This window comes from Apodemus sylvaticus, chromosome 16 (assembly GCF_947179515.1).
Source record: "Apodemus sylvaticus chromosome 16, mApoSyl1.1, whole genome shotgun sequence".
Taxonomy (NCBI): Eukaryota; Metazoa; Chordata; class Mammalia; order Rodentia; family Muridae; genus Apodemus; species Apodemus sylvaticus.
The window spans coordinates 47634825-47657175 of NC_067487.1; the positions used below are offsets into that span (position 1 = coordinate 47634825).

The 22351-nt window shown below is 41.3% G+C and overlaps 1 protein-coding gene across 3 annotated transcripts in view; it reads right to left on the reverse strand.

Moving 5' to 3' along the window:
* The window catches only part of Plpp1 (phospholipid phosphatase 1), a 63749-nt gene that overhangs the window by 35333 nt on the left and 6065 nt on the right, over positions 1 to 22351 (reverse strand). The window lies entirely within an intron of this gene.

Genomic DNA, 22351 nt, shown 5'->3' on the forward strand with positions numbered 1-22351 from the left:
TCAGTCTCAGCAAACAAATGAAACAACTAGATTACGTTACATGGTCCTGCTCATGCATTCCAAGAGAAACCAACTTTTATTGAACAACCATTATAGGCCATTAACCGTACTAATGCTCAAACACTGTAAACACGTTGTTTCATCTGCACAGAAGAACACAATTATATTTCAGATTTCCTACCACAGGATCTGTAAAAGTTAAAAGTAAAAAATTTAATCTGTATGGGTCAGATACAAAGAAATGTATTCACTACATTCAGCAAAATTATCTAAAATTCATTCTAAGTCATATACTTTCACTAGTACAAAACAAACATGTTTGTTTTTAAATACACATGGGAAAGCCTGAAAAAAATATAATCAACTTTTTCCCTTTTTAAAATTATTTTACTTATTTACATTCCAAATATCTCCCTTCCTGGTCCCCCTCCCTCTCCCCTTTGCCTCTGAGAGGGTGCTCCCCCACCCCACCTCCCCCTGCCCCCAGGATTGCCCTATCCTTGGGGTACCAAGTCTCTAAGGTGCATCCTCTCCCACTGAAGCCAGACAAGAAGTCCTCTGCAACATTATAATCAACTTTTCAGTTGGTATCTTCAGAGGCAGGACGCGATTAGGTAGAAGGCATTTCCTGCGGTACACACCTTCTGTATACACCGTCAAGTTTAGCTATTTCCTAACAAAAGAATAAGACCACATTTGAATTTTCTAAATGTTTTATCACAATACTTTGTTTCCTAAGATTATGTTTATAACTTACCTAAATCCTACTATGCTCTTCCTGGATTTCCCTTTCCAGTAATCATACATATAACTCTCCTGGAAAAGCCCCACCTCTAGTACAAATTGTTTAAAACCAGCCTGTCTTCATATTCTGTTTAAATCAGAACAATGCAGTAAATAGCAAGGGCCGGCTGCCGGGCTTGAATGAGGCCTCAGAGAAGAGTTACACTGAATGCCTGCCTCTAGGGCACTGGGTCTCGACCTTCCTTCCTCATGCTGAGACCCCTAATACCATTCATGTTGTTGTGACTTTCAACCTGAAAATTACCTCATTGCTGCTTCATAACTGTATTTTTGCTACGTTATGAACTGTGATGTAAATGTGGAACATGCAGGCCATCTGATATGTGACCCCTGTGAAATGGTCAACCGACCCCCACAGGCGTCACGATGGACACGCTGAGAGCTGCTGCCCTAGAGGTTTTCTCTCTTGCAGCTTTTGAGATCTACTGCATGATTACAACTGTAATAACTGTATCACCTAAAATCAATAAACCCAGGATGAAATGCTAGCTTATCCAGAAGCAGAAATAGCCTGGAGGCTCAGCAGGTTGGTAGCAGGGGTCACTTCTGTCAGCACTTCTTGAACAGTCAGCTCACAATGATGCGCAGCACAGCACTCAGGATTGTACAGGGCAGTACTGTCTTAATAATTTCAGCAAGAAGGAAGGAATGCTACTCTAGGGAATCAGACTTAACTGCATGGGCATGGGCTGAAGAGAGAAGAGCAAAGATCCAAGGCCAGCCTGGGCTGGACAGCAAGACTATCTCAAAACAATCACAAAATCTCCAAGTTATTGATCATTAATAAAATGTACTAATATAAGCCATCTTTAGTTTAATGAGAACCAAAAGAAAGAACAGTTCAGAGCAGTGTTAGTCAAGTGAATTTCTGAACAATCAAATAGCCACAAAAGGACAGCGAATACTTCACATGTGGCCAGTGTCACTTAAGTGTTCGCTTTTAATTGTAACTAATTTAGTTTTAATAATTATAATTAAAACTACTCCCATTTCATATACGAGGAGCATAGCAATTAATATAGTATTGGGCATCTCATACCACATTACTTAGGATATATAAAAGCTATGTGTATTGATATGTTTGAGCTATGTGTATTGGTTCATGCCTGTAATCTGACACCTATGAAAATGAGAAAGAGGAATGCCAGGCCAACCTGGGCTACAAGAACCTGGTTCAAAACAAACAAACAAACAAACAAACAAACAAAATCTTACAATTAATTACATATTAACATAAGCCAGTTTCAAAACGCTCAAAGCCAGTAATTAAACGCGTGTTTAATTAAACAAGTATCAATGCAGTAATTTTTTTTAGGAGCCCAGGAAAAAAAATACAAAACAGAAAGTTAATAGATTGAAAATGAGGTAGGTGTGTGAACATGTATGGGTGTGTGGTGCATTTACAGGTTTATAAAGTGGTTAGTTGAGATTTAGCTTTCAAAACTGCAGGTGGGGGAACAGGGATGGTGGTTAGGAGATAGAATGGACAAAGCTAAAGCAAATTATTTAAAAATTATCACTAATAGTATCTCTTAAAAGCATCAGAAACTCAGACACTCTCCCTGGGAGTCAGCTGTCGGGTGTGTAATGGGACAGGTAATCAGCATCCCGGGGAGGACATTAAGCAGGGAGGAGGACAAGATCTTAATTAACACAGCATGCCTCTTCACACCACACCTCACACCAGATGCCCTCTAAGAAAGGAGTCTCTGCCAGGGAAGAAGGAATGACTGTTTCCCTTGACCCCTCTTCAGTGCATAATCTGATGAGCTTGAGCAGCCCTGTGCACACACACAAACCCAAGTCCACTGTTGATTAGTCTGCTTGTGGAGGTGGTGACTCTCTCTCTCTCTGAGACCCTGGGACAGCTTACTCTACCACACAGGCTAAGTGGCCATCTTGATGCTTAAGTACTGTACTGAAACAATGGAAGGGAACTGTAAAAAATATTTTATTAAACAGACAGGAAGTTGCTTCACCATATGTAAATTCTGTAAATTTGACTGTGTGTAAGCATTTCTGCATTTTTCTAGTAGGTCCACAGTTTGTGAAGTGTATTTCCACACATCCTCTCATTTTCTCTTCTTCTGAAGGTAAGAAGTAAATTGTTGTTGTTGTTGTTGTATGGAGGCTAATTACTGTACTGTGTTATCTAAGTTGTTTTTAGAAAGTTCTATTCCTTCCCACCTTAAGAAATGTTAAGGTGTACAATTCAGTTTTTGACAAATTCAGTTTCTTACTTTCTTTCCAAACAGGTTACAGATTCTTTCCAGAGTCACATGAAGCAGCCTCCGACTGATCGACTGTTAAATGCTATTTCTGACTGTGTGTGGAGTTCAGAGGAAAACCTGCAGAGTTGATTCTCTCCTACTGTGTGGGTTCTAGTGCTCAACCTCAAGTCCTCAGACTTAGCAGCTGCCACCTTCACCCACTGGGCCATCTTGCTGGTCCTCAACATGTATTCTGGACCGTGGGAGAAGTTGGTAAAATCTGTACTTCAGAACAAAGAGTTAGTTCACTGAACAAGGCAGGCGTGAGGGGTCAGTATGACAGAGTCCTGGCTCAGCATGAGAGGGCAGCAGGCAAGGGGAAAGACCAAACCCCCCTCAGCTCCACAGGCACCTGCCTTCCGGTCACTGCCTCTCTGTGGTTAGCTTGATTCTACGTAAGAATCACTCCACACACCCCCATCTCCCGCTTCTCTCATTAGAACAAAGGAGAAAAAGCAAAGAAGGAAAAGAGTTTGTGTTTAAGTGATACTTACCAAAGAAGGTTGGGTTTTTTTGGGGGGGGGGGGGTTGTTATTTGTTTGCTTTTGCATTTTATAGGCTTGAGTCAGTAATTCCCAGCAATATCCTCAGCTTTGGAGCATTTTAGTTCGTTCACATACCTACAATCTTTTTAGGTATATATTTAAACAGCTTTAAAAAGAAACCCAGAGGTGGGGCTGAGGATGTGTTTCGTGGTAGATCATCTACCCACAGGGTCATAAGAGCACTATAGCAAAGCCAAAATTTTCCAAAGCTGTTGCAGTAGGGTACTTTATTATGTCCTCTCAGACTCTCCCTCTCTCTCTCTCTCTCTCTCTCACACACACACACACACACACACACACACACACAGTATGCTGAGGGGAGGCAGGGGAAGAGTGCTCACCTGTTTTTTCACACCTGCTGTTCCCTTCAGAAAAGCATGTGACAGGCCAACTGGCCAAGAACACTCATTCCTTCCACTCTCTATGCTAACAGCTGGTCTCTTTTTTTTTTCACACTAAGGTCACAGAGTCAGTAGCAAAATTTCCATGTGGCTTTCTGGATGCAAGAGGCAGGGAAATGACTAAGTGATATGTGATTATTTCTAGATTTCCTTCTCTGGGACACTTATCAGGGCAATCTATTTGTGATTTCTTTGATACTTAGAGCTATAATTTAATTGTGCCAGAGCCATTCTGTTTACAGAACTGGAATTGGAGTTGGGACACATTTTGAAAGGGACAGCAAAATTGTACTACAACATGTACACCAGAAGTGGGCAGCTTATCAGAAATGAATTATGCTGACTCAATAGACTACACACACCATGTAACTCCATTTATATGAATTGTGTGACATTCCATTTATACGGCATTCTAGCATGGAGACCAGTTCAGTGGTGACCACAGTGGTAGTGGGGGAAGTGCATTACAACAAAGTGTGAAAGAGTAATAAGCCAGTGACTTATGGAAAAACTGACCAACTCTGTATCCTGCCTCTGTAGTAACTACATTCTACACTGCCTAAACCTGGGCCTGGAGAGACTGCGTGTACAGACCGCTCTCGCAGAAGACCCAGGCTTGGTTCCCAGTACCTACATACATTCCCAGGACTTGTAATGCCAGTTCCAGAGGATCTGATGCCCCTCTGGCTCTCCTTGGGCACTTGTACACGATGGTACACATAAACTTATATACACACACAAATACACACACACACACACACACACACATAAATAAAAATAAAAATTTAAATTTTTTAAATCTAAGTTCATATATGCCAAAAGAGAGATTTACACTGCATAACAAAACAAATAAACAGAAAAGCCACTGCTGTTTGTTGAAGTTTCTTTTTTTTTTAAGATTTATTTATTATATATGTAAGTGCACTGTAACTGTCTTCAGACACCAGAAGAGGGCATCAGATCTCATTACGGATGGTTGTGAGCCACCATATGGTTGCTGGGATTTGAACGCAGGACCTTTGGAAAAGCAGTCAGTGCTCTTAACCGCTGAACATCTCTCCAGCCCCCACGCCCCAATTTTTTTTTTTTTTTTAATGAGTTGCCATGGTCAGGGTCTCTTTTTTTAGTTTTTTTGTTTTGTTTTTTTCAAGACAGGGTTTCTCTGTGTAGTGTGTAGCCCTGGCTGTTCTGGAACTCACTCTGTAGACCAGACTGGCATTGAACTCAGAAATCCACCTGCCTCTGCCTCCCAAGTGCTGGGATTAAAGGCGTGCGCCACCACTGACCTTTGCTGAAGTTTCATCTCATCTCCACATTTGCTATACCTGTACAACCCTACAGTGACTTCAGCCCTCCACCCAGCAGAGGTCTACTTGTCACGTGAGTGTCTACTCCAATGTTCCTGTAATCCTTGCTTCTGTGTAGCAGGTTGGAGTCCTGGAAAGGGCTAGGTAGTCAGATATGCCTGCAATGGTTTGCTTCTGGCAATCCCCAGAAACTACTTGAATGAGTATCAGCACATTTCTTTCCTAATTTCAGTTTCCACATCTAGTAAATGAGTAATATTTACCTATCACCCAGAAATGTTACAGATAAAAGCCCTGGCATATCAAGATTTATCTTTAAAAAATGCTTTATTCCCTAATCTTTCTCTTCTGGTCTCTTGCTATGATATGCAAGTCTATCTGAATGTTTAATTCAAGTATTATAATTATTTCTCTAAATAAAATGCCTCTGTAATCCTTGAATTCACAGAAGCTAGCAGATTCACTGTCTCATAGTCAACACTATCTAATCTGCTCTCCTGGTCTGATTTGATGTCAAGGAGTTACCAAGATGGAGAGAAGCTGACAGAATAGACCAGAGTATACTGAGATAGCAAAGGTTACCTGAAGATTCCAAAGTTCCTTCAAGGTTGCAGCAGAAACTGCAGGTAACCTAGATATTCAAATGTGGGCCTGTGAGGTGGCTCAGCAAGTAAAGCCTGCTGGAGGAGGACTGAACTAGCTCGCAAAAGCTGGTCTCTCACCTCCACATGTAAGCCAGGGCAGGCACCATACACACACACACACACACACACACACACACACACACACACACATGTGAGTCAGGGCAGTCACCATACACACAGAAGCACACATGTGAGCCAGGGCAGTCACCATACACACAGAGACACACATGTGAGCCAGGGCAGTCACCATACACACAGAGACACACATGTGAGCCAGGGCAGTCACCATACACACAGAAGCACACATGTGAGTCAGGGCAGTCACCATACACACAGAGGCACACATGTGAGTCAGGGCAGTCACCATACACACAGAGACACACATGTGAGCCAGGGCAGTCACCATACATACAGAGGCACACATGTGAGCCAGGGCAGTCACCATACACACAGAGACACACATGTGAGTCAGGGCAGTCACCATATACATATACACATATGTGAGCCAGGACAATCACCAGACATACATACACACACCTGTGAACCAGAGCAGACACACACACACACACACACACACACACACACACACACACGCACGCGCACGCGTACGCACACGCGCACACACACACACACACACACACACACGCACATGTGCACACACACACACATGCACACACGCACACGTGAGACAGGGCAGTCACTCATAAACATGCACACACAAATATGTATTTAAAAATACATAAAGTTTCTAAATGAGGGAAAAAGTGATGAGTCAGATACAATGACACATTACAGAACCATTAAAATGTTAAAGAAGACAAGCTGGGCACGAGGACACTCATTTATAATCCTAGCGCTTTGCAGACTGAGGCAGGAGGATTTCAAGTTTAAGCTAGCTCGGTTATTCAGTAAGTTCTAGACTAGCCTATGCTACATAAGGAGACCCTACCTCAAAAGTTTAAAAGAAAAATAAAACAGACAGGAAAAGACTACCTTCAATCACTCAATATAACCAGATGTGCTAGAGTGTATTACAGTCTGGTCTTAGGGCAGAACTAATGAGGCAGAACTGCTGTAGGAGTTTGTAGTCAGGGCAGCCAGCAGAGTTCAAAAAAACACAATAACATTAGTAGGCTGGAAGGAATGGACTGATGCTTAAAAGTGAGTTCTGGTCTATTAGGAGAACCAAAGTCCGGACCCCAGCACCCACTGTAGGAGGCTCAAATGGCTGTAATTCGAGCTCTAACGGATCTGTCACTCTCTTCAGCCTCCAGGAACACCTACATAAGTACACGCATTCACTTAAGTACACACACAGCAATAATGATAGTCATAATAATCTTTTTAAAATAATTTTTATTTTTATTTTTTATTATATTCAACACAACATATATTTTATATCAATCATGAAAATGATGGACATGTTATTAAATGAACATAAAAGAATAAAGTCTTTCTGTTTGTTTGTTTGTTTCGTTTTTAGTAGAGCTTAAAATCTTGGCTCTTACTATGGTACAATCCCAAAATAAGAACAATTTTTAGGGGCTGGAGAGATGGCTCAGTGGTTAAGAACACTGACTGCTTTTCCGAAGGTCCTGAGTTCAAATCCCAGCAACCACATGGTGGCTCACAGCCATCTGTAATGAGATTTGACGCCCTCTTCTGGAGTGTCTGAAGACAGTTACAGTGTACTTGCATATAATAAATAAATAAATCTTTAAAAAAAAGAACAATTTTTAGACAGTGGAGTTCATTGTGATAGGGCTGAAGGTACTTCAATGGCCCTCACATCACCAAAGGATTTCACCTCCATAGTATCTAAGCTAAGAGTTGACAGTTATGCTGCACCAAGGAATGAATTGTAGGCAATTATTTGGATACAGATTTCCTGCTATGATCAAAGCTATTTGACTTGATTGATTGTCATCATTCTCAGCACACAGGGAACAGGTTACATTCATTTAAGAGATGGTGTGTGTATTAGGATGGTGTATCCATGAAGTCATTCATCAACTGTTTCAATTAACAATGGTTCTGCTTGGAGGTTGGCACAGGCATTAGGTGAGGGTAAGATTCTAGTTCATTGGCTGTGATGAATTTGAAAAGCATACATCTCAAAAAAAAAGATTAACTTATAAGGTCACCATAATAATCTTGTTTAAGTAAAAAAAAAAAAAAAAGAAAGAAAGAAAGAAAAAATAAAAAGGAAAAAGAAACAGCTCAGCAGATAAGAGCCCTGGTCTTCGGAGGACCTTGGTTCAATTACCAGCACTCACATGGCAGCTCACAACACTGTAACTCCAGTTCTAAGAAATCTAGTGCCCTTTTCTGGCCTCAACAGGCAGTAGATGCACATGTGGCACACACACACACACACAAAACATTAAAAAGGTATTTAAAACATAAAATAAAAAACAAGATAATAGGCTAGGCAAAATGTCTCAGCAAATAAAGGCACTTGTCACATAAGCCAGACAACCCAGAACCTACACGGCAGGAGAGAACTGATCCCATTAAGATGTCTTCTGCTCTCTACATATACACGAGAGAACATACTCACCCCGCCCATGCACATATCATGCAGACAAATAATAACATTTCTCAAATTGTATTTATCTGTATGGATATTTTGTCATCACGTACATCTATGCATTAAGCGCATACCTGGTGCCTATTGGAGGCTAGAAGATGATGTCAGATCTCCTGGGTCTGCAGTTACAGATGGCTGTAACTGCATGTGGGTGCTGGGAATTAGAACTGTGTTGTATGGAAGAGTGGCCACTACCCTTAACCACTGAGTCATGAGTGTCTTTCCAGCCCCAGTATTTACAAAAAGAAGAGGAAGAGGAGGAGGAGGAGGAAGAATAGGAGGAAGAAGAACAGGAGGAGGAGGAGGAAGAGGAAAGGCTGGAAAAATAGCTCCGTGGCTAAGAACATTTGCCACTTTCCCAGAAGACGTGGATGCATTTCCCAGCACCCACATGGTGGTTCACAACTAGCTAGAACTCCAGTTCCGGAGAATCTAATGCCATCCTCCAGCTTTACTACCAGGCATGTAGTCATGTAGTGCACATACATACATATATACATGCACACATACATGCATGGATACATACATACAAACAAAATATTCCAACACATAAATCTTTTGTTGTTGTAGGTTTTTGGAGGCAGGGGATTGAAATAGGGTCTCTATACATATCCTGGGCTATCCTGGAGCTCACTACTTAGACCAGGCTGGCACTGAAGTCACATAGATCTGCCTGCCTCTATCTGTAAACTGCTGGGGTTAAAGGTGTACACCATCATGCTCCACTCAAAATCAATCACTTTTTAAAAGAAGAGTTACACGTGGTGGTACATGCTTGCTAGCCCATCTCTTGGGGCAGAAGGAAAAGGACTTCTGCAAACTGAAGGTCAGCTTTGATAGACTATGTGGCAAATTCCAAGCCAATTAAGACTATGTAAAGGACAGTATCAAAACAGACACATGGATATGAAAGCAACACAGGAAAGATCCACTGTCACCACAATGTTGAAAGGAGTATCCTTCTCTGGGTGGAGGCAGTGGGGTAACAATTATAACAAATTTTCTTTTGTGGTCTTTTTTGAGTTTATCTATTAAGTATGAATTGATTTTAGAAAATTTGGAAGTCTCAGAATATTTTAAAGAAAAAACTAACCTAGAACTTAACAATTGACAGCATTCCATATCATTCATGATTTAAATATGTAAATGGGGAACTAAGTAGATTGTACCAGTATTTATACAGTGAAGCATCATGAATTTCCAAAATCAAAAGAAAGAGAAGGGGAAAGACAAGGCGGCAATGTGAAAAGTAACGTAGAGCTGAAAGGTGACATGCCACTGGAAACTGCGCTCGCTGCATTGCCCAGGCTGACCCCAAACAGCAACCCTGCCTCAGCCTTTCACATCATAGGCATGTACCTCCACCGATGGCTTTAAAAGATATTTCTGTAGCCCAGACTGGCCTGGAGCTTACAGCAATCGACCTACTTTGTGCTTCTAAGTGCTGACCACACCCACCTGCGAAGGTCATTTTTGTATTTGGAAAATCTACTGCAGTTTCATAGGTACACTTCATCAAATACTAACTCCACACACTGTTTGACTTGTCAACAGCACCAAGCTTCAGAGGACAGTGCATAAGAGTTATCAGACAGAATGTTCTCCTTTGAAGCCAGCCTCCAGAGTCTGGTCTCTGGGTTCAAGATATGATCTATAGGATTTTGTCTATATATTAAGTTAAACTTGTAAACCAAAGAGTTATGTATTCACGAAGAACAGTTTGTTAAGTTACTTCTGTGAAAGAACTAACAGTAAGACGTGGCTCAGCAAGACCACCCTCAAAATCCCATGAACCAATGAAGCCTCCTTTACCAGCAGTAAGAGAAATCAGTTCTTCCATCAGCAGAAAGGCCTGTATTCCTATGAGTAACAAATGTTCACTACTATACCAAGTCTTTGATCAAGCTGACAACTTACAATGCTTGTGAAAATTCTAGAGTAGTCATCTACAGCGCGCGCACACACACACACACACACACACACACACACAAATGCCTCAGGAGTTGTGTAGGGTAGCAGTTGAGAGCACATCTGAAAATCTTTAAGGAGACTCCTTCATTAACCAAATTGACAGAAATCAGACTGACTTGATTCATCTTGGTGCTCAAAAAAATATGTGTAGAAAAATTTCGAGAATCTACAAATAATGCAGGTAGCTCAGGAAAATTTGCCTAGCACGCTAAGAGTCCAGCATTCAATGGTAGAAAGAATATAAACAATCAAAGGAGATCCAGACCTGGGACTTCACATCGAGACGCAATATAGTTTACATACCGCCACATTTTAAAAACGTCTTTCAAATCTTAAGAGCATGTACACAGAGTGTGTTTAGCCTGAAATTATGCCAAGTGGCAAAGGCCCAGAAACTAAAATAACATTTACTAACTTTAGTGTCTCAGAAATATAAAAACTCTCACTTTAGTAAGTTACCAAATTGGCATATCTAAATTAGTACACTGTTTACAACACACACACACACACACACACACTTTTTAAAATGTACACAAATATACTGAACAAGAAATTTTTACAATGTTTTTAAAAGTTATGATTATTATGGAAGTAAATCATATATCCAGTTTTCAAAAAAAATGTATATTTGACCTCAAGTTGTTTCATATAGAAGATAAGCTGACAAAGGAAGGACTCCTATGACTGCTATAAATTACTTTACGGCTAACAGTAAGCATTCAGTATTGCAACTATATAGTAAATACCTATAAGAACCAAGAAAAGAAGCATGTCTTGGAACAGGGCAGGCCTAAGAAAGAGGTTGCTTGTTTACAGACATTCTTGTTGAATCACAGCAAATCTGAAGCAGACAGTACTGAACCAACCAATGGTGTGATGAAGAAATGGTGTGTGAAGAAAATTGCACAGCACAATTCTGAAATTTTGAATCCCAGGCTCGAAATCGCAAATGCCTTCCATCAAACTTGCTAACAAGTTACCTTACAAAACCAACACAATGCAGCCATCATTTTTTGCTTTGAGACAAAGTCTCACTATGTAAAATAGCTTGCCCTCAAACTTGACTCCTAAGTGCCGGGATTTCAGGAATACACCACTTTGTCCAGCTTTCAATAAGTGATTTCTCAATAAGCTTCAAGTAAGTTATTTCTATGTAAGGGTCAACTATTTCTTTAGCATTGATCTAAAGTTATTTTCCTTTCTTTCTGCTGATTACTGTATCCCCTAAGTAAGATATCATAGCAAATTACAACAACCTATTATCTTCCACTTAGTGTTAACCTGTATCCTTAACTGTTCTTCCTCCCATCCTCCTCAAAAAGAAATGATCCTGTTACGCCTGACCTGTGGCACACATCCATAGTATCTGCAGCCTGAGCTGATGTGAGCCAATAAGATGCTTTGGCAGGTCAAGTTGCTTGCTGTGCAAGTCAAGATGACTTGAATTTGACCCCCAGAACCCAGAAAAAGGTAGGAGAAGTGACTCCACAGTGTTCTCCAACCCCCACGTGCATGCTATGGAATATGTCATGTGTGCCTTCTAACATACATGCTGCCCAGATATATGAATACACACAAATAAGAGGGAGGGAAGGAGACATGCAAACTGAGACAGGAAGATCAAGAGTTCCAGGTCAGCCTGAACTACATGGTGAAACTGTTTCAAAACTGAGGTAGAGGCTGATCTATCAGCATAAGCTTGAAAGTGTCTCAAGATTTGTGAACACTGGTCTACTCTGTCCATGCTGGAAACCTTCCTCACCTACCACACCTGCCCTTCTCATCACAACCGTGTGTGTGTGTGTGTGTGTGTGTGTGTGTGTGTCTGTGTGTGTGTGTGTCTGTGTGTGTGTCTGTGTGTGTGTCTGTGTGTGTGTGTTTCCACTTCCCCCAACCCCCACCTCAAGCTAAGGATTGAATCCAGGGCCTTGCACTTGCTAGGCAAGTGTTCTACGACTAAGCTAAATCCCCCACCCTGAAGTTGTTGGTTTCTCCTCCTCCTCCTCCTCTTTCCTTTCCTCCTCCTCCTCCTCTTTCCTTCTCCTCCTCTTCTTGCTAGGCAAGTGCTCTATGACTAAGCTAAATCCCCTATCCTCCTCATCCTCTTTTTTATTTGTTTGGGGCAAAGTTTCTCTGTATAGTCTGCCTTTGCCTCCTGAGTGCTGAGATTAAAGGCATACACCATGACCACCTGCCTTTTTTAAGATTAATTTATTTTATATGTATGAGTACACTGTAGCTGTCTTCAGACACACCAGAAGAAGGCATCAGATCCCATTACACATAGTTGTGAGCCACTATGTGGTTGCTGGAAATTGAACTCAGGACCTCTGGAAGAGCAGTCAGTACTCCTAACCACTGAGAAGTCTCACCAGTTTAATAAGCCTAAAGCCATTATCTCTTCTCCATTAACTTCCCTTGTCATCTGGTTCTCTCCTATTGCCCTACAGTTAAGAACTGTTTTTGGTATAGTATCCCTTACCTATCGCCTATACTGTCAATAAAATGGGTTCCTATAACCTCCCAAATTCCACTACCAAGTGCATTAGTCTCAGTACCATTATCTCAGCTTCAAAGCCTCCTAGTGATGTCCATAAGCCCTATCTTTCTAAATTCTAATCTATACTCTACTGAGCAGACACAAAGGACTTTTTGTTTCAGCTTGGTTTGGGCTTTTAACTCATGCGCATGCGAAACACCTATTGCACATTACATTCCCAGCCCAAAGCAATTATTTTAAAGCCTTACTATAAACTACCACAGCTCCCAATTTCCCTTCCTACGCTGCACTGGTTTGTTTTCTTCTCTAGTTGTGTGACCACTACTTAACACAGGGCCTGGCAAATAGTAAATAGGCACATATTTGTGGAAGAAACAAATGCCTAAAATGTAGTTGGTAACACCAGGCCACAGAATGAGAACTACATGCAGAGACAGAGACTCAGTTCTCTTTAGACAAAGTAACTCAAGCTGTGAACTTGAGATTCAAGCAGCTGCAGTGTCCCTACACTAAAAAAATATGTATCATAAAAGCAAGAATTCTGTAAAAGCTCAATATGCTAGGAAACTAAAAGAAAACGTTTTACATATTAATACAAGTAAAATATTATAACAAAGTTCTGTTAAAATTATAAGCATTCTGACTCTCATTTTAAGTAAATGTAGTTTTTATAGATACAATGCTGGCCCACTAAAATGTACCAATTTATACCCTTTATTGTAGAAAGTATTACCCTATTCCATCACTATCAGTAAAGCTTTGTCTCCTGTTTTTAACATTTTTATCGTATCTATGTGATATATTTGACAGCTCAAAATGTCTTCTGTGTTTTCATAATTTTACATGTTACTTGGATACTAACGGAGGTCCTGCCTTTCAGATCCAGGCTTTGGCTGCTGCTTTGGAATATTGCCGATGTCCTTAATGTTTGCTGCTGAGAGTCTCCCATGGTCCTGAGGCTGGCCTCCAGTTCCTAAGCTCAACAAGAGCCCCCATGCCCCGCTCCAGGATTTCATCCTCAATGGAAAGACTGTGGGTTTGAAACCAGGGCAACCATCATGAAGTTCTTCCAGAGATCTACCCCTTTCCCTAGTAAATTCGAAATATAAGTCTAATGAATTGGCTAACCTAAAGGAACAAATTTCTTACTTCAGGAAATCTGAATCACTATAAATACTACTCGAATCCAGAGGGCACTGAAAATCAGCCCTTTGGATCTGGCCCAGAGTGCCCAGGAACCGCAGAGTGCCCAGGAACCGCAGCTCTGTGTCCTTGCTCCTAGAGTGGGAAGGTGAAACCCAGGCTCTCACAGCGCCATTTAGGCTCTGGCCCCTGCCCTGACTTGTCACATCTCTGCAGGATCCACAGAAACTGGATGCTGGCATCTCCAGGACTGTGAGGATGGCAGAGATGCATTAGTTTCATTTCTTCATATGAAATTCCATCTGTTAGCAGCAGACTTTCGGCAACACTCAAGTCTAACATTCAAGTATTACCTCCCCTGACCACCGTCCTGCAGGTCTCAGACAGATTATAGTTTTAAAAGTGTCTCCTCAGTGTTATATCTTTGCTCCCACATTGTGACAAACATGCTGTATGAGACACAGATGGCAGTCCCCTGATATTCAGACTAGATTGGAACTGTGGCTTCTTTGTCCCAGTTCCCCCCACTGGTGTGAACTACTGCAGCAGATGACTGACTCTCCTTCTGCAATGTGCCTCATGTACCACTACGGCCCTGAGACAGGCGAGACAGGCAAGACCCTCATTATGATTTATGCATGACTAATGAAGCAGCTATGCCATTTTGGCCATGAAGATCCCAGAATCTGACTCCTAAATCAGTGGCTTTTCATATTTAATCACACTTTTAACTTTTTAAGTCTACATTCAATGTCAGCACTTGGAATGTCACACTTTTAATATACGTAGTCACCACTAGCTATAAAACCCCATTATCCACAACCTGATTAACAAGTTTTGATAACATCAAAGAAACCTTTTCTCCAAATGGGCTATTGGGTCGGATGTAGACAATATTTAGAAAGCAGCACACTTAATATTTGTATCTTATCTATGCCTTTGGAGAAAAAAAATTACAACGGATATCTCTTATCTGTGCCCCTGGGTGACTAAATCAAATTGGGATGCCATTTGTAAATGTTTTTCACTTAATGAAAATGTATGAATTTTAATTACATATAGTCATAGGCTTACTGCCGTTTCTGAGTTAGACTTATCCAGAACGCTAGGTGAGTGTCCCTGCCATGTGTGTTGTTTCCGTGAGCTCACACTGACCACAAGAAGTCAGACAGACAACTAGCAGCTTAGCCTGGCCGTCCCAACCTTTCAGTTAGCTCTTGACCAGCTTACATTGATTAGTCCTATTTCTCCTTTGCTGTTCTCTCTACCCATGTGCCTCCGAGAGTCACCTTGCCTGTCTGTGACCTGGGAGAATGAATACTGCTCACTAAGAAATATAAACGAGTGGACAATGAGGATCTGATTCCAGGAAGGAACAGATTAGAAATAATCCACACAAACCTGGTGCAGTAGCTCACCGCTGTAACCCCAGTACAACAGTACTCCGCAAGCAGAGGCAAGTAGATCTGGCAATCACAGACCATTTCAGCTACCTACTGAGTTTGAGGTCAATCTGGGATATACAAAACCCTATTTGAGAGAGAGAGAGAGAGAGAGAGAGAGAGAGAGAGAGAGAGAGAGAGAGGACAGCGGCGGCGGCGACAACGACATAGTAGTAGTAGTAGTAGTAGTAGTACTAGTAGTAGTAGTAGTGGAGGAGGAGAAGATGGAGAGAGGGAAGAGAAAATAAAAAGAAAAGAAACCTCCCATGGAAATCTAGGGATCAGGAACAGAAATGGGTCAACTAACTGAAAAGTATCTCTCTTCCCCACTCCCGGTTTATTTTATTTTTTTATTTATTTATTTTTTTCGAGACAGGATTTCTCTGTGTACAGTCTTGGGTGTCCTGAAACTTGATCTATAGACCAAGTTGGCCTCGAACTCAAACATCCATTTGCCTCTGCCTCCCCAGTGAGTCCTGGAGGTAAAGGCAGGGGCCACTGCCGCGCTCTGAAGAGCATTTCCTTGCAGCTGAAATTGTGCTTAGGGTTGTAGTTCACTAGTACAACCCTCACTTGATACACATGAAACCCTACCTGCATTAGATTCTCCCTAACCTCATCCATCCATCCTTCCCTCCCTCTCTCTGTATGAGAGAGAATGAAAATAAATTGTAATTAGAAGGGAGGGAGGGAGGGAGGGAGAGAGAGAGAGAATTGTCATTAGAATTACATTCAACAGTATTCCAAAAGAAAATTCACCAGCAAAGGAAGTCACATTTAAATACTATGTGCCAGTGATACAAAATTGGTTGATTAACTTAATAAGGATAATGATTAAAATTACAACACCGAGTGCCTACTGTAGGTCAAGACTGGGCTCAGCATGTCACAGCCATTTCCTCACACATTGTCTCATCTTATTTCACAGCACTACGAGGAAGAAACTGACAGCAGCATCTTTTTCCTCATTAGATGAGGAAATTCTGAAGGAGCTAGGGTGACCTGCCTAGTGTCACAGCAACCGACGGAGCTAGAATCTTGTAAGAATGGCTGACTCAAACATATTCTCAAGCCTTAGAAAAGAAGCTGACTCATTTATTCATTCATATGACAAACATCTGAATGCCTACCAGGTACCACATCCCTTCTAAGTAGCCATAATAACCTCATGCGTATGGACTGGTTTCCTGAATTTTCTACACGATCTATAACTCAGCACCACCAAACAGTAACGCTCCTGAAGCCTCCTATTACCTCTGCCACAGAGAGCAGTGGTCTAGGGAAGAGTATCTAAAGCCAGGCAGACTTGTGAATGAAACCTGTCTATTCTTACAGGGACTTTGTGCAGACCCGGAGGACAGAGACCTTGTGTCATTCACACTGACAAGCTCAGCGCAAGGATTACTAACTCATCATACAGTAACACCATAAATTCCATAATAAGCAAGAACTCTTTAGAACCCATTATTTGTTATTATTATTTATTATTTATTAATTTTATGGAGATTTATTATTCCAGTCATTCTTGCATTCCCAGTGGTAGGGCAGAAAATAAAGTCAGCACTACCCAATTTCACAGTTGTGTCATGGGACATGACTTTGTGTAACGTTTACCAAAAGCTAATCACAGGCCATCAATAAATAATGGCTTCTCCTCACCCTCCTCTCTAGCACTGCAGCAGCCTACCCACCTCTCCTGCTAGGGATGCAAATGAGCTTAAGCAGCCACCAGTTCATTAAAGACCTTCCCCACTGCCCTGGCCTAGATGACCTTTTCCTAGACACCTCACCCAGGAAAAGACTCTAGCAACATTTCCAAGAACTGACAGCACAGGACTAAACCACGAGCATCTAACTCGGTCTCTGTACCGCCTTACTCTAATCACTACACATGATTCACTGAAGCACAGGAAGGGCAAAGGCTCGCTCTTTCCTGTGAGAACTCAGAAGGAACGCCTCCAACAATAATGCTCTGAAGGAAAGGGCTACAGAATGCCACTCAGCAGGGCAAATTAGCGCCATCCTTCAATTACATCCCCACCAGTTACCTCACTGCTAACTCTTCATGGTCATTACAAGCTTGGATTGTGAAAATTAAAGTGCTTGTTTTAGACAGCAGACTCATGCCCAAAATATGCTAAGCAGACACTGACTCTGAAACCACACAGCCACACAGGACAAGGACAATCATAAAGCACCTGGGCCACCTATAGTAATATTTTTAGTAAGCTAAATAACACCCCCCCATTTCTTTACCTAGTCCACTCATTACAATATACCCGAAATGGGAACCAGTTAATCACTATGCAAAAGTTAGAATCCTCAAAAGTGCTCTTCCCATTCCTGACCCACACCGTTTACGGCTGGGCTGCTCTGGGTCAGTTTCTCAACCACCCTGTCGCTGACTTCTATCACTTACAAAAAGGAGATGGCTAAGCCAATCACCTGAGCGAGCTGCCGAGAAACTGCACAGCCCACACAGGCCCAGAAAGCACTAAATCAATATGTTACTATTTTCTAAACTGAAATGAATTGTGGGAAGAGGTTCATCTTCCTAGGATATATAGATTCAAGCAGAGGTGTGTGTGTGTGTGTGTGTGACCTTTTTTTTTTAATGGAAAACCTGTTTGTTTCATTAAACAAAAATAAATAAAATAAGTTACTTACAGAAACTTTCAAAGTCCAAAGATGCTGGCTTTGCTGTGAGGCTGTGATAGCTGGGAGAGCATCTCTAGTTCCCCAGCCTCCGCTGAGGACCACAGCCTTATCTCCACACACCCTGCTCCCTCCTAGAGAGATCTGCAACACTGGCTCAGCTCCTGCTCAGTGCCTGTCATGCCTGCAGCTGGCAACAGTAACACTTAGGGTTTTAAAGATAAAAGCCCCAAAGGAAAGGGTGTAAAATTAAAAAAATCGAAAACACTTTTGCCTTAAAGTTTAAGAGAAATTGCCCTAGTCATCCACTGCCATGATGAACTCCAAAATGCCACAGCAAGGCCAAAATTGACCAGAGGCCTCTTTTCTATTTTAAAATGCTCTCTCCTCCTTTAGGCCTCACCACCTGCTCTTCCCTATGATTACTTAATACCAGCCCCTACCTCCTCCTGGGCAATTTATTTTCATCTAGATGCATTATCTCCATTTCAAATATGCCCCAAAGCCTCAGATGTGTTCTCAAAGAGAAACAGATGTGTTTCTCTTTTAATTCTCCCATGGTCTTTACAAAACCCTGTCACATATTAGCACATACTCCTCACACGGGTGGGTGCCCTCAACTCTTAGCACTAGATTAAGCACTTAGTAAATTTAATGAAACATGATACAGACTCAAGTACTTTTCAAAACGTAATACTAGATTTAAACAACATAAAAACAATTTCAGGTTTAATATGTGTCAAAATATCTGTAAAACAGGGGTAAACCAGGTGCGGTATCACGTAACCAGGATCCCAGCACTTAGGAGGCAGAGGCAGGACAACTGGGAATCAAGGCCAGCTTGGGCTACATACACCTGGTGCATGAAACTGAAGGAAAAGTAGAGGAGGAAGGAAAAGGAATGAAAGAGAGAGAGGAGAAAGAACCAATGAGAGAAAGGGGGACTGAAGAGACTGCTCAGTTGGTGAAGGGCTTGAGGACCTGACTTCAATCTCAAGCGCCTATGTTTAAAATAAAACAAGACAGGCATAGTGGAGCAAGTTTGTAATCCCTGCACTGGGGAGGCAAAGACAGGCGATTCCTGGGGCTCACCAGACCCAGGTCCCACGAGAGACCTACCTCCAACACCAGGCTCTGAGGACCAACACCAAGGGTGACCCTGGCCTCCACATGCGCATGCATTACATGCACACAGAGACACTTCATACACACACACACACACAAAGATACACACACACACACACACACACACATCACTACAAACATACAGAATATATATGCTCATGAAAAAAGAAAGAAGAAAGGAGAGAGAGTGGGGGGGCACTGCACAACTGTTTCTTTGCTGCCTAATTATAGAGAGAAAATCAAATTATAGAATGCATATAAATGAGGTGGGGCAGGTCTCAAAGTCTTGTATTCGAGAGTTCATAGAGGGCTCAGGAGTTCAGGATCATCCTTTGCTACATAGATAGTTCAATGCTAACCTGGACTACATGAAATCCTGCCTCAAAAAAAGAAGAAAGGGATTTCTCTAATTTACATACTCATTTAAATTTTAACAAAAAATGTAAGTAGGTTATTATATATTATATAGACTTTATATACAAATATGAGTGTTCAATTACAGCTATTCAAAAAAAATCTTAGGAATCTTAACTTTTTTTAGACAAGCAGAGACCATTCTAAGACTTAAGCAGTAAAATAGTAAGGGTATAACTAATTTTCCTTTTCTTGAATAAGGTGAAACTTAGAACTTTTTTTGGGGGGGGGAGGGGGTTTGGATTTGGTTTTTTCGAGACAGGGTTTCTCTGTGTAGCCCTGGCTGTCCTGGAACTCACTCTGCTGTAGACCAGGCTGGCCTCGAACTCAGAAATCCACCCGCCTCTGCCTCCCAGAGTGCTGGGATTACAGGCATGCGCCACCATGAAATTTAGAACTTAACACTATACAGTAATTTAACTGTATACAGAAATTTAGGTGAAATTTAGAACTTAACACTGTATCCAGTAACGGTTTTCCATTTACTCAGTTACAAGGTGAGTAAACAGATCAGTTTCCACTTTGCCTGGAATTACTGCTGCAAATACATGGGTTTTACACATAACTGATAAAATATTAAATCTTGAAAGCATTCCATGTGCTCTCATGGGAAAGGAATTAAAGTCTGCATTTCTACCCCTAATACAAAACTAGGTAATATTACTTCTATTAATTATTGTGCTACAGGTGTAAGAACTACAGGGAATTATTTTACTCAATATACACAGTAAGTGCAAGGGATTTCTCTAATTTACATACTCATTTAAATTTTACAAAAAATGTAAGTAGGTTATTATATATTATACAGCTGAGGAAACAAGGGTACTCATAGGTTACATAGTTAATAAACTAAAGAGAGAGAATTTGAATTGAGAAATTGTTGGTCCAAAGTCCACTGCAAGAATGCACTATCTCTAATGAGCATTCTTGAAAACCCTATAGAATTTCAAGAGCAAGTCATTCCCAATTCTAGACTTCTTTCAGTTAAGGGAAAAATCAAAATTATGCCTGAGCCATCTAGAGTTTAAAAACCTGATGGTTAGAAGGAAAACAGCAGGAGAAAGAGAAGGAATTTGGGAGGAATGAACAACAGAAGGGATGTGGCTCGGGTGGCAGATTGTTCCTGGCATGCAGCAAGCCCTGGGTTTGAGCCCAGGCCCAGGCACTTCATAAAACCAGGCACCATGGTGCACCCTGAAAATGCCACTCAGGAGACACAGGCAGCAGGCTCAGCCGTTCTAGGTCACATTCAACTAGCAAAATCAAAGACAGCCTGGGTTACATGATGAATTACATGAAGCCCTCTTTAAAAAAAAAAAAAAAGTGAAAAAGGAGAACAAATGAACGAACAAGAACATTTTTAAAGGCTTTTTAAAGTTTCTTGCAACCACTAAACACAACCTCTGGAAAAGAAATACTGCTTTTGAAAAGAAAATAAAGCAAAATGGTACCTATCCAATCAATCCCTGATCAGCTTACTATGCAGACAGACTATACTTCAATCCTGCATGCTAGGGAAATGGCTCAGTCCATAAAAGTGCTTGCCATGTAAATCTGACAACCTGAGTTCAAGTCCCAGAACCTCTCATACACATGCATACACAAAAATAAGTTTTAAAAAGAATCTAAATTCCTTCCACAAAAATTCAAACTATATGCTATGCTAACTAGTCCGCCTGATCTGAGTGTCTGCTCATCTACGTTACCAGTATCTCTATCTCTTAGTAAATACCGACAACTTCATATTTAAATAGCAAAATCTCAATTTTTAAAATCACATGTTAGTTCCCCAAACATCTCAGATACTTTAGTAGAGCTCAGCTAAAAGTGACTCAATGAGAGTGGGATTAATAAGATCCATAACAGGTCTCTGAGTTTCCAGAAGGATGTAATTCAAAGAGAATATAAAAAAAGAATTCACAGTTCATAAAACATATACGGGGAAAGTTCTCTAAACATTTCCATAGTGGAGTCCAAGCCGGGCACAGTTAATGAAAGCCAACCCAAGTGCACGGAACCAACCAAGTGTGGGCACCAAAGAACAGCAGTTCCTCCAGTCCCTGCTTCTGTGCCACACTACCCACCCAACCCAAGAAAAAGCAGCACTAAGAACCTTAATCTGACACAAGAAGGCACAGCCTGACAAACAAAAATTCTCATCTTCTGAGATACTCTCCTTCTGTACTAGAAACAATGAGAAAGGTTAAAGAAATGAACCCAACAAACTTTCATCAGAAGCAAAAGAAATGTGCTTAATTGAAGGGAGAACCTATTCAGCTACCAGCAAATGTATGAAACTTTTAGAAGAAAAGGGAAGAAGGCACAAAAGTGCGTGAAACTGTGAAGCCAAACCATTTGCATGTTTGACTGTCTGTGAAGGCAACTCATCGTGGGGATTAGCAAAGGAATCACTCCTTAGAGATGTGTTAACAGGGGTAAAAGGATGTCAGCATTATGGTGAAGATATCAGACACCAGAAGTCAGGGAACAAGAAAGAAGATTTTATAACTGCCTACCATTGGGAGCCAATGTTTTTGTCA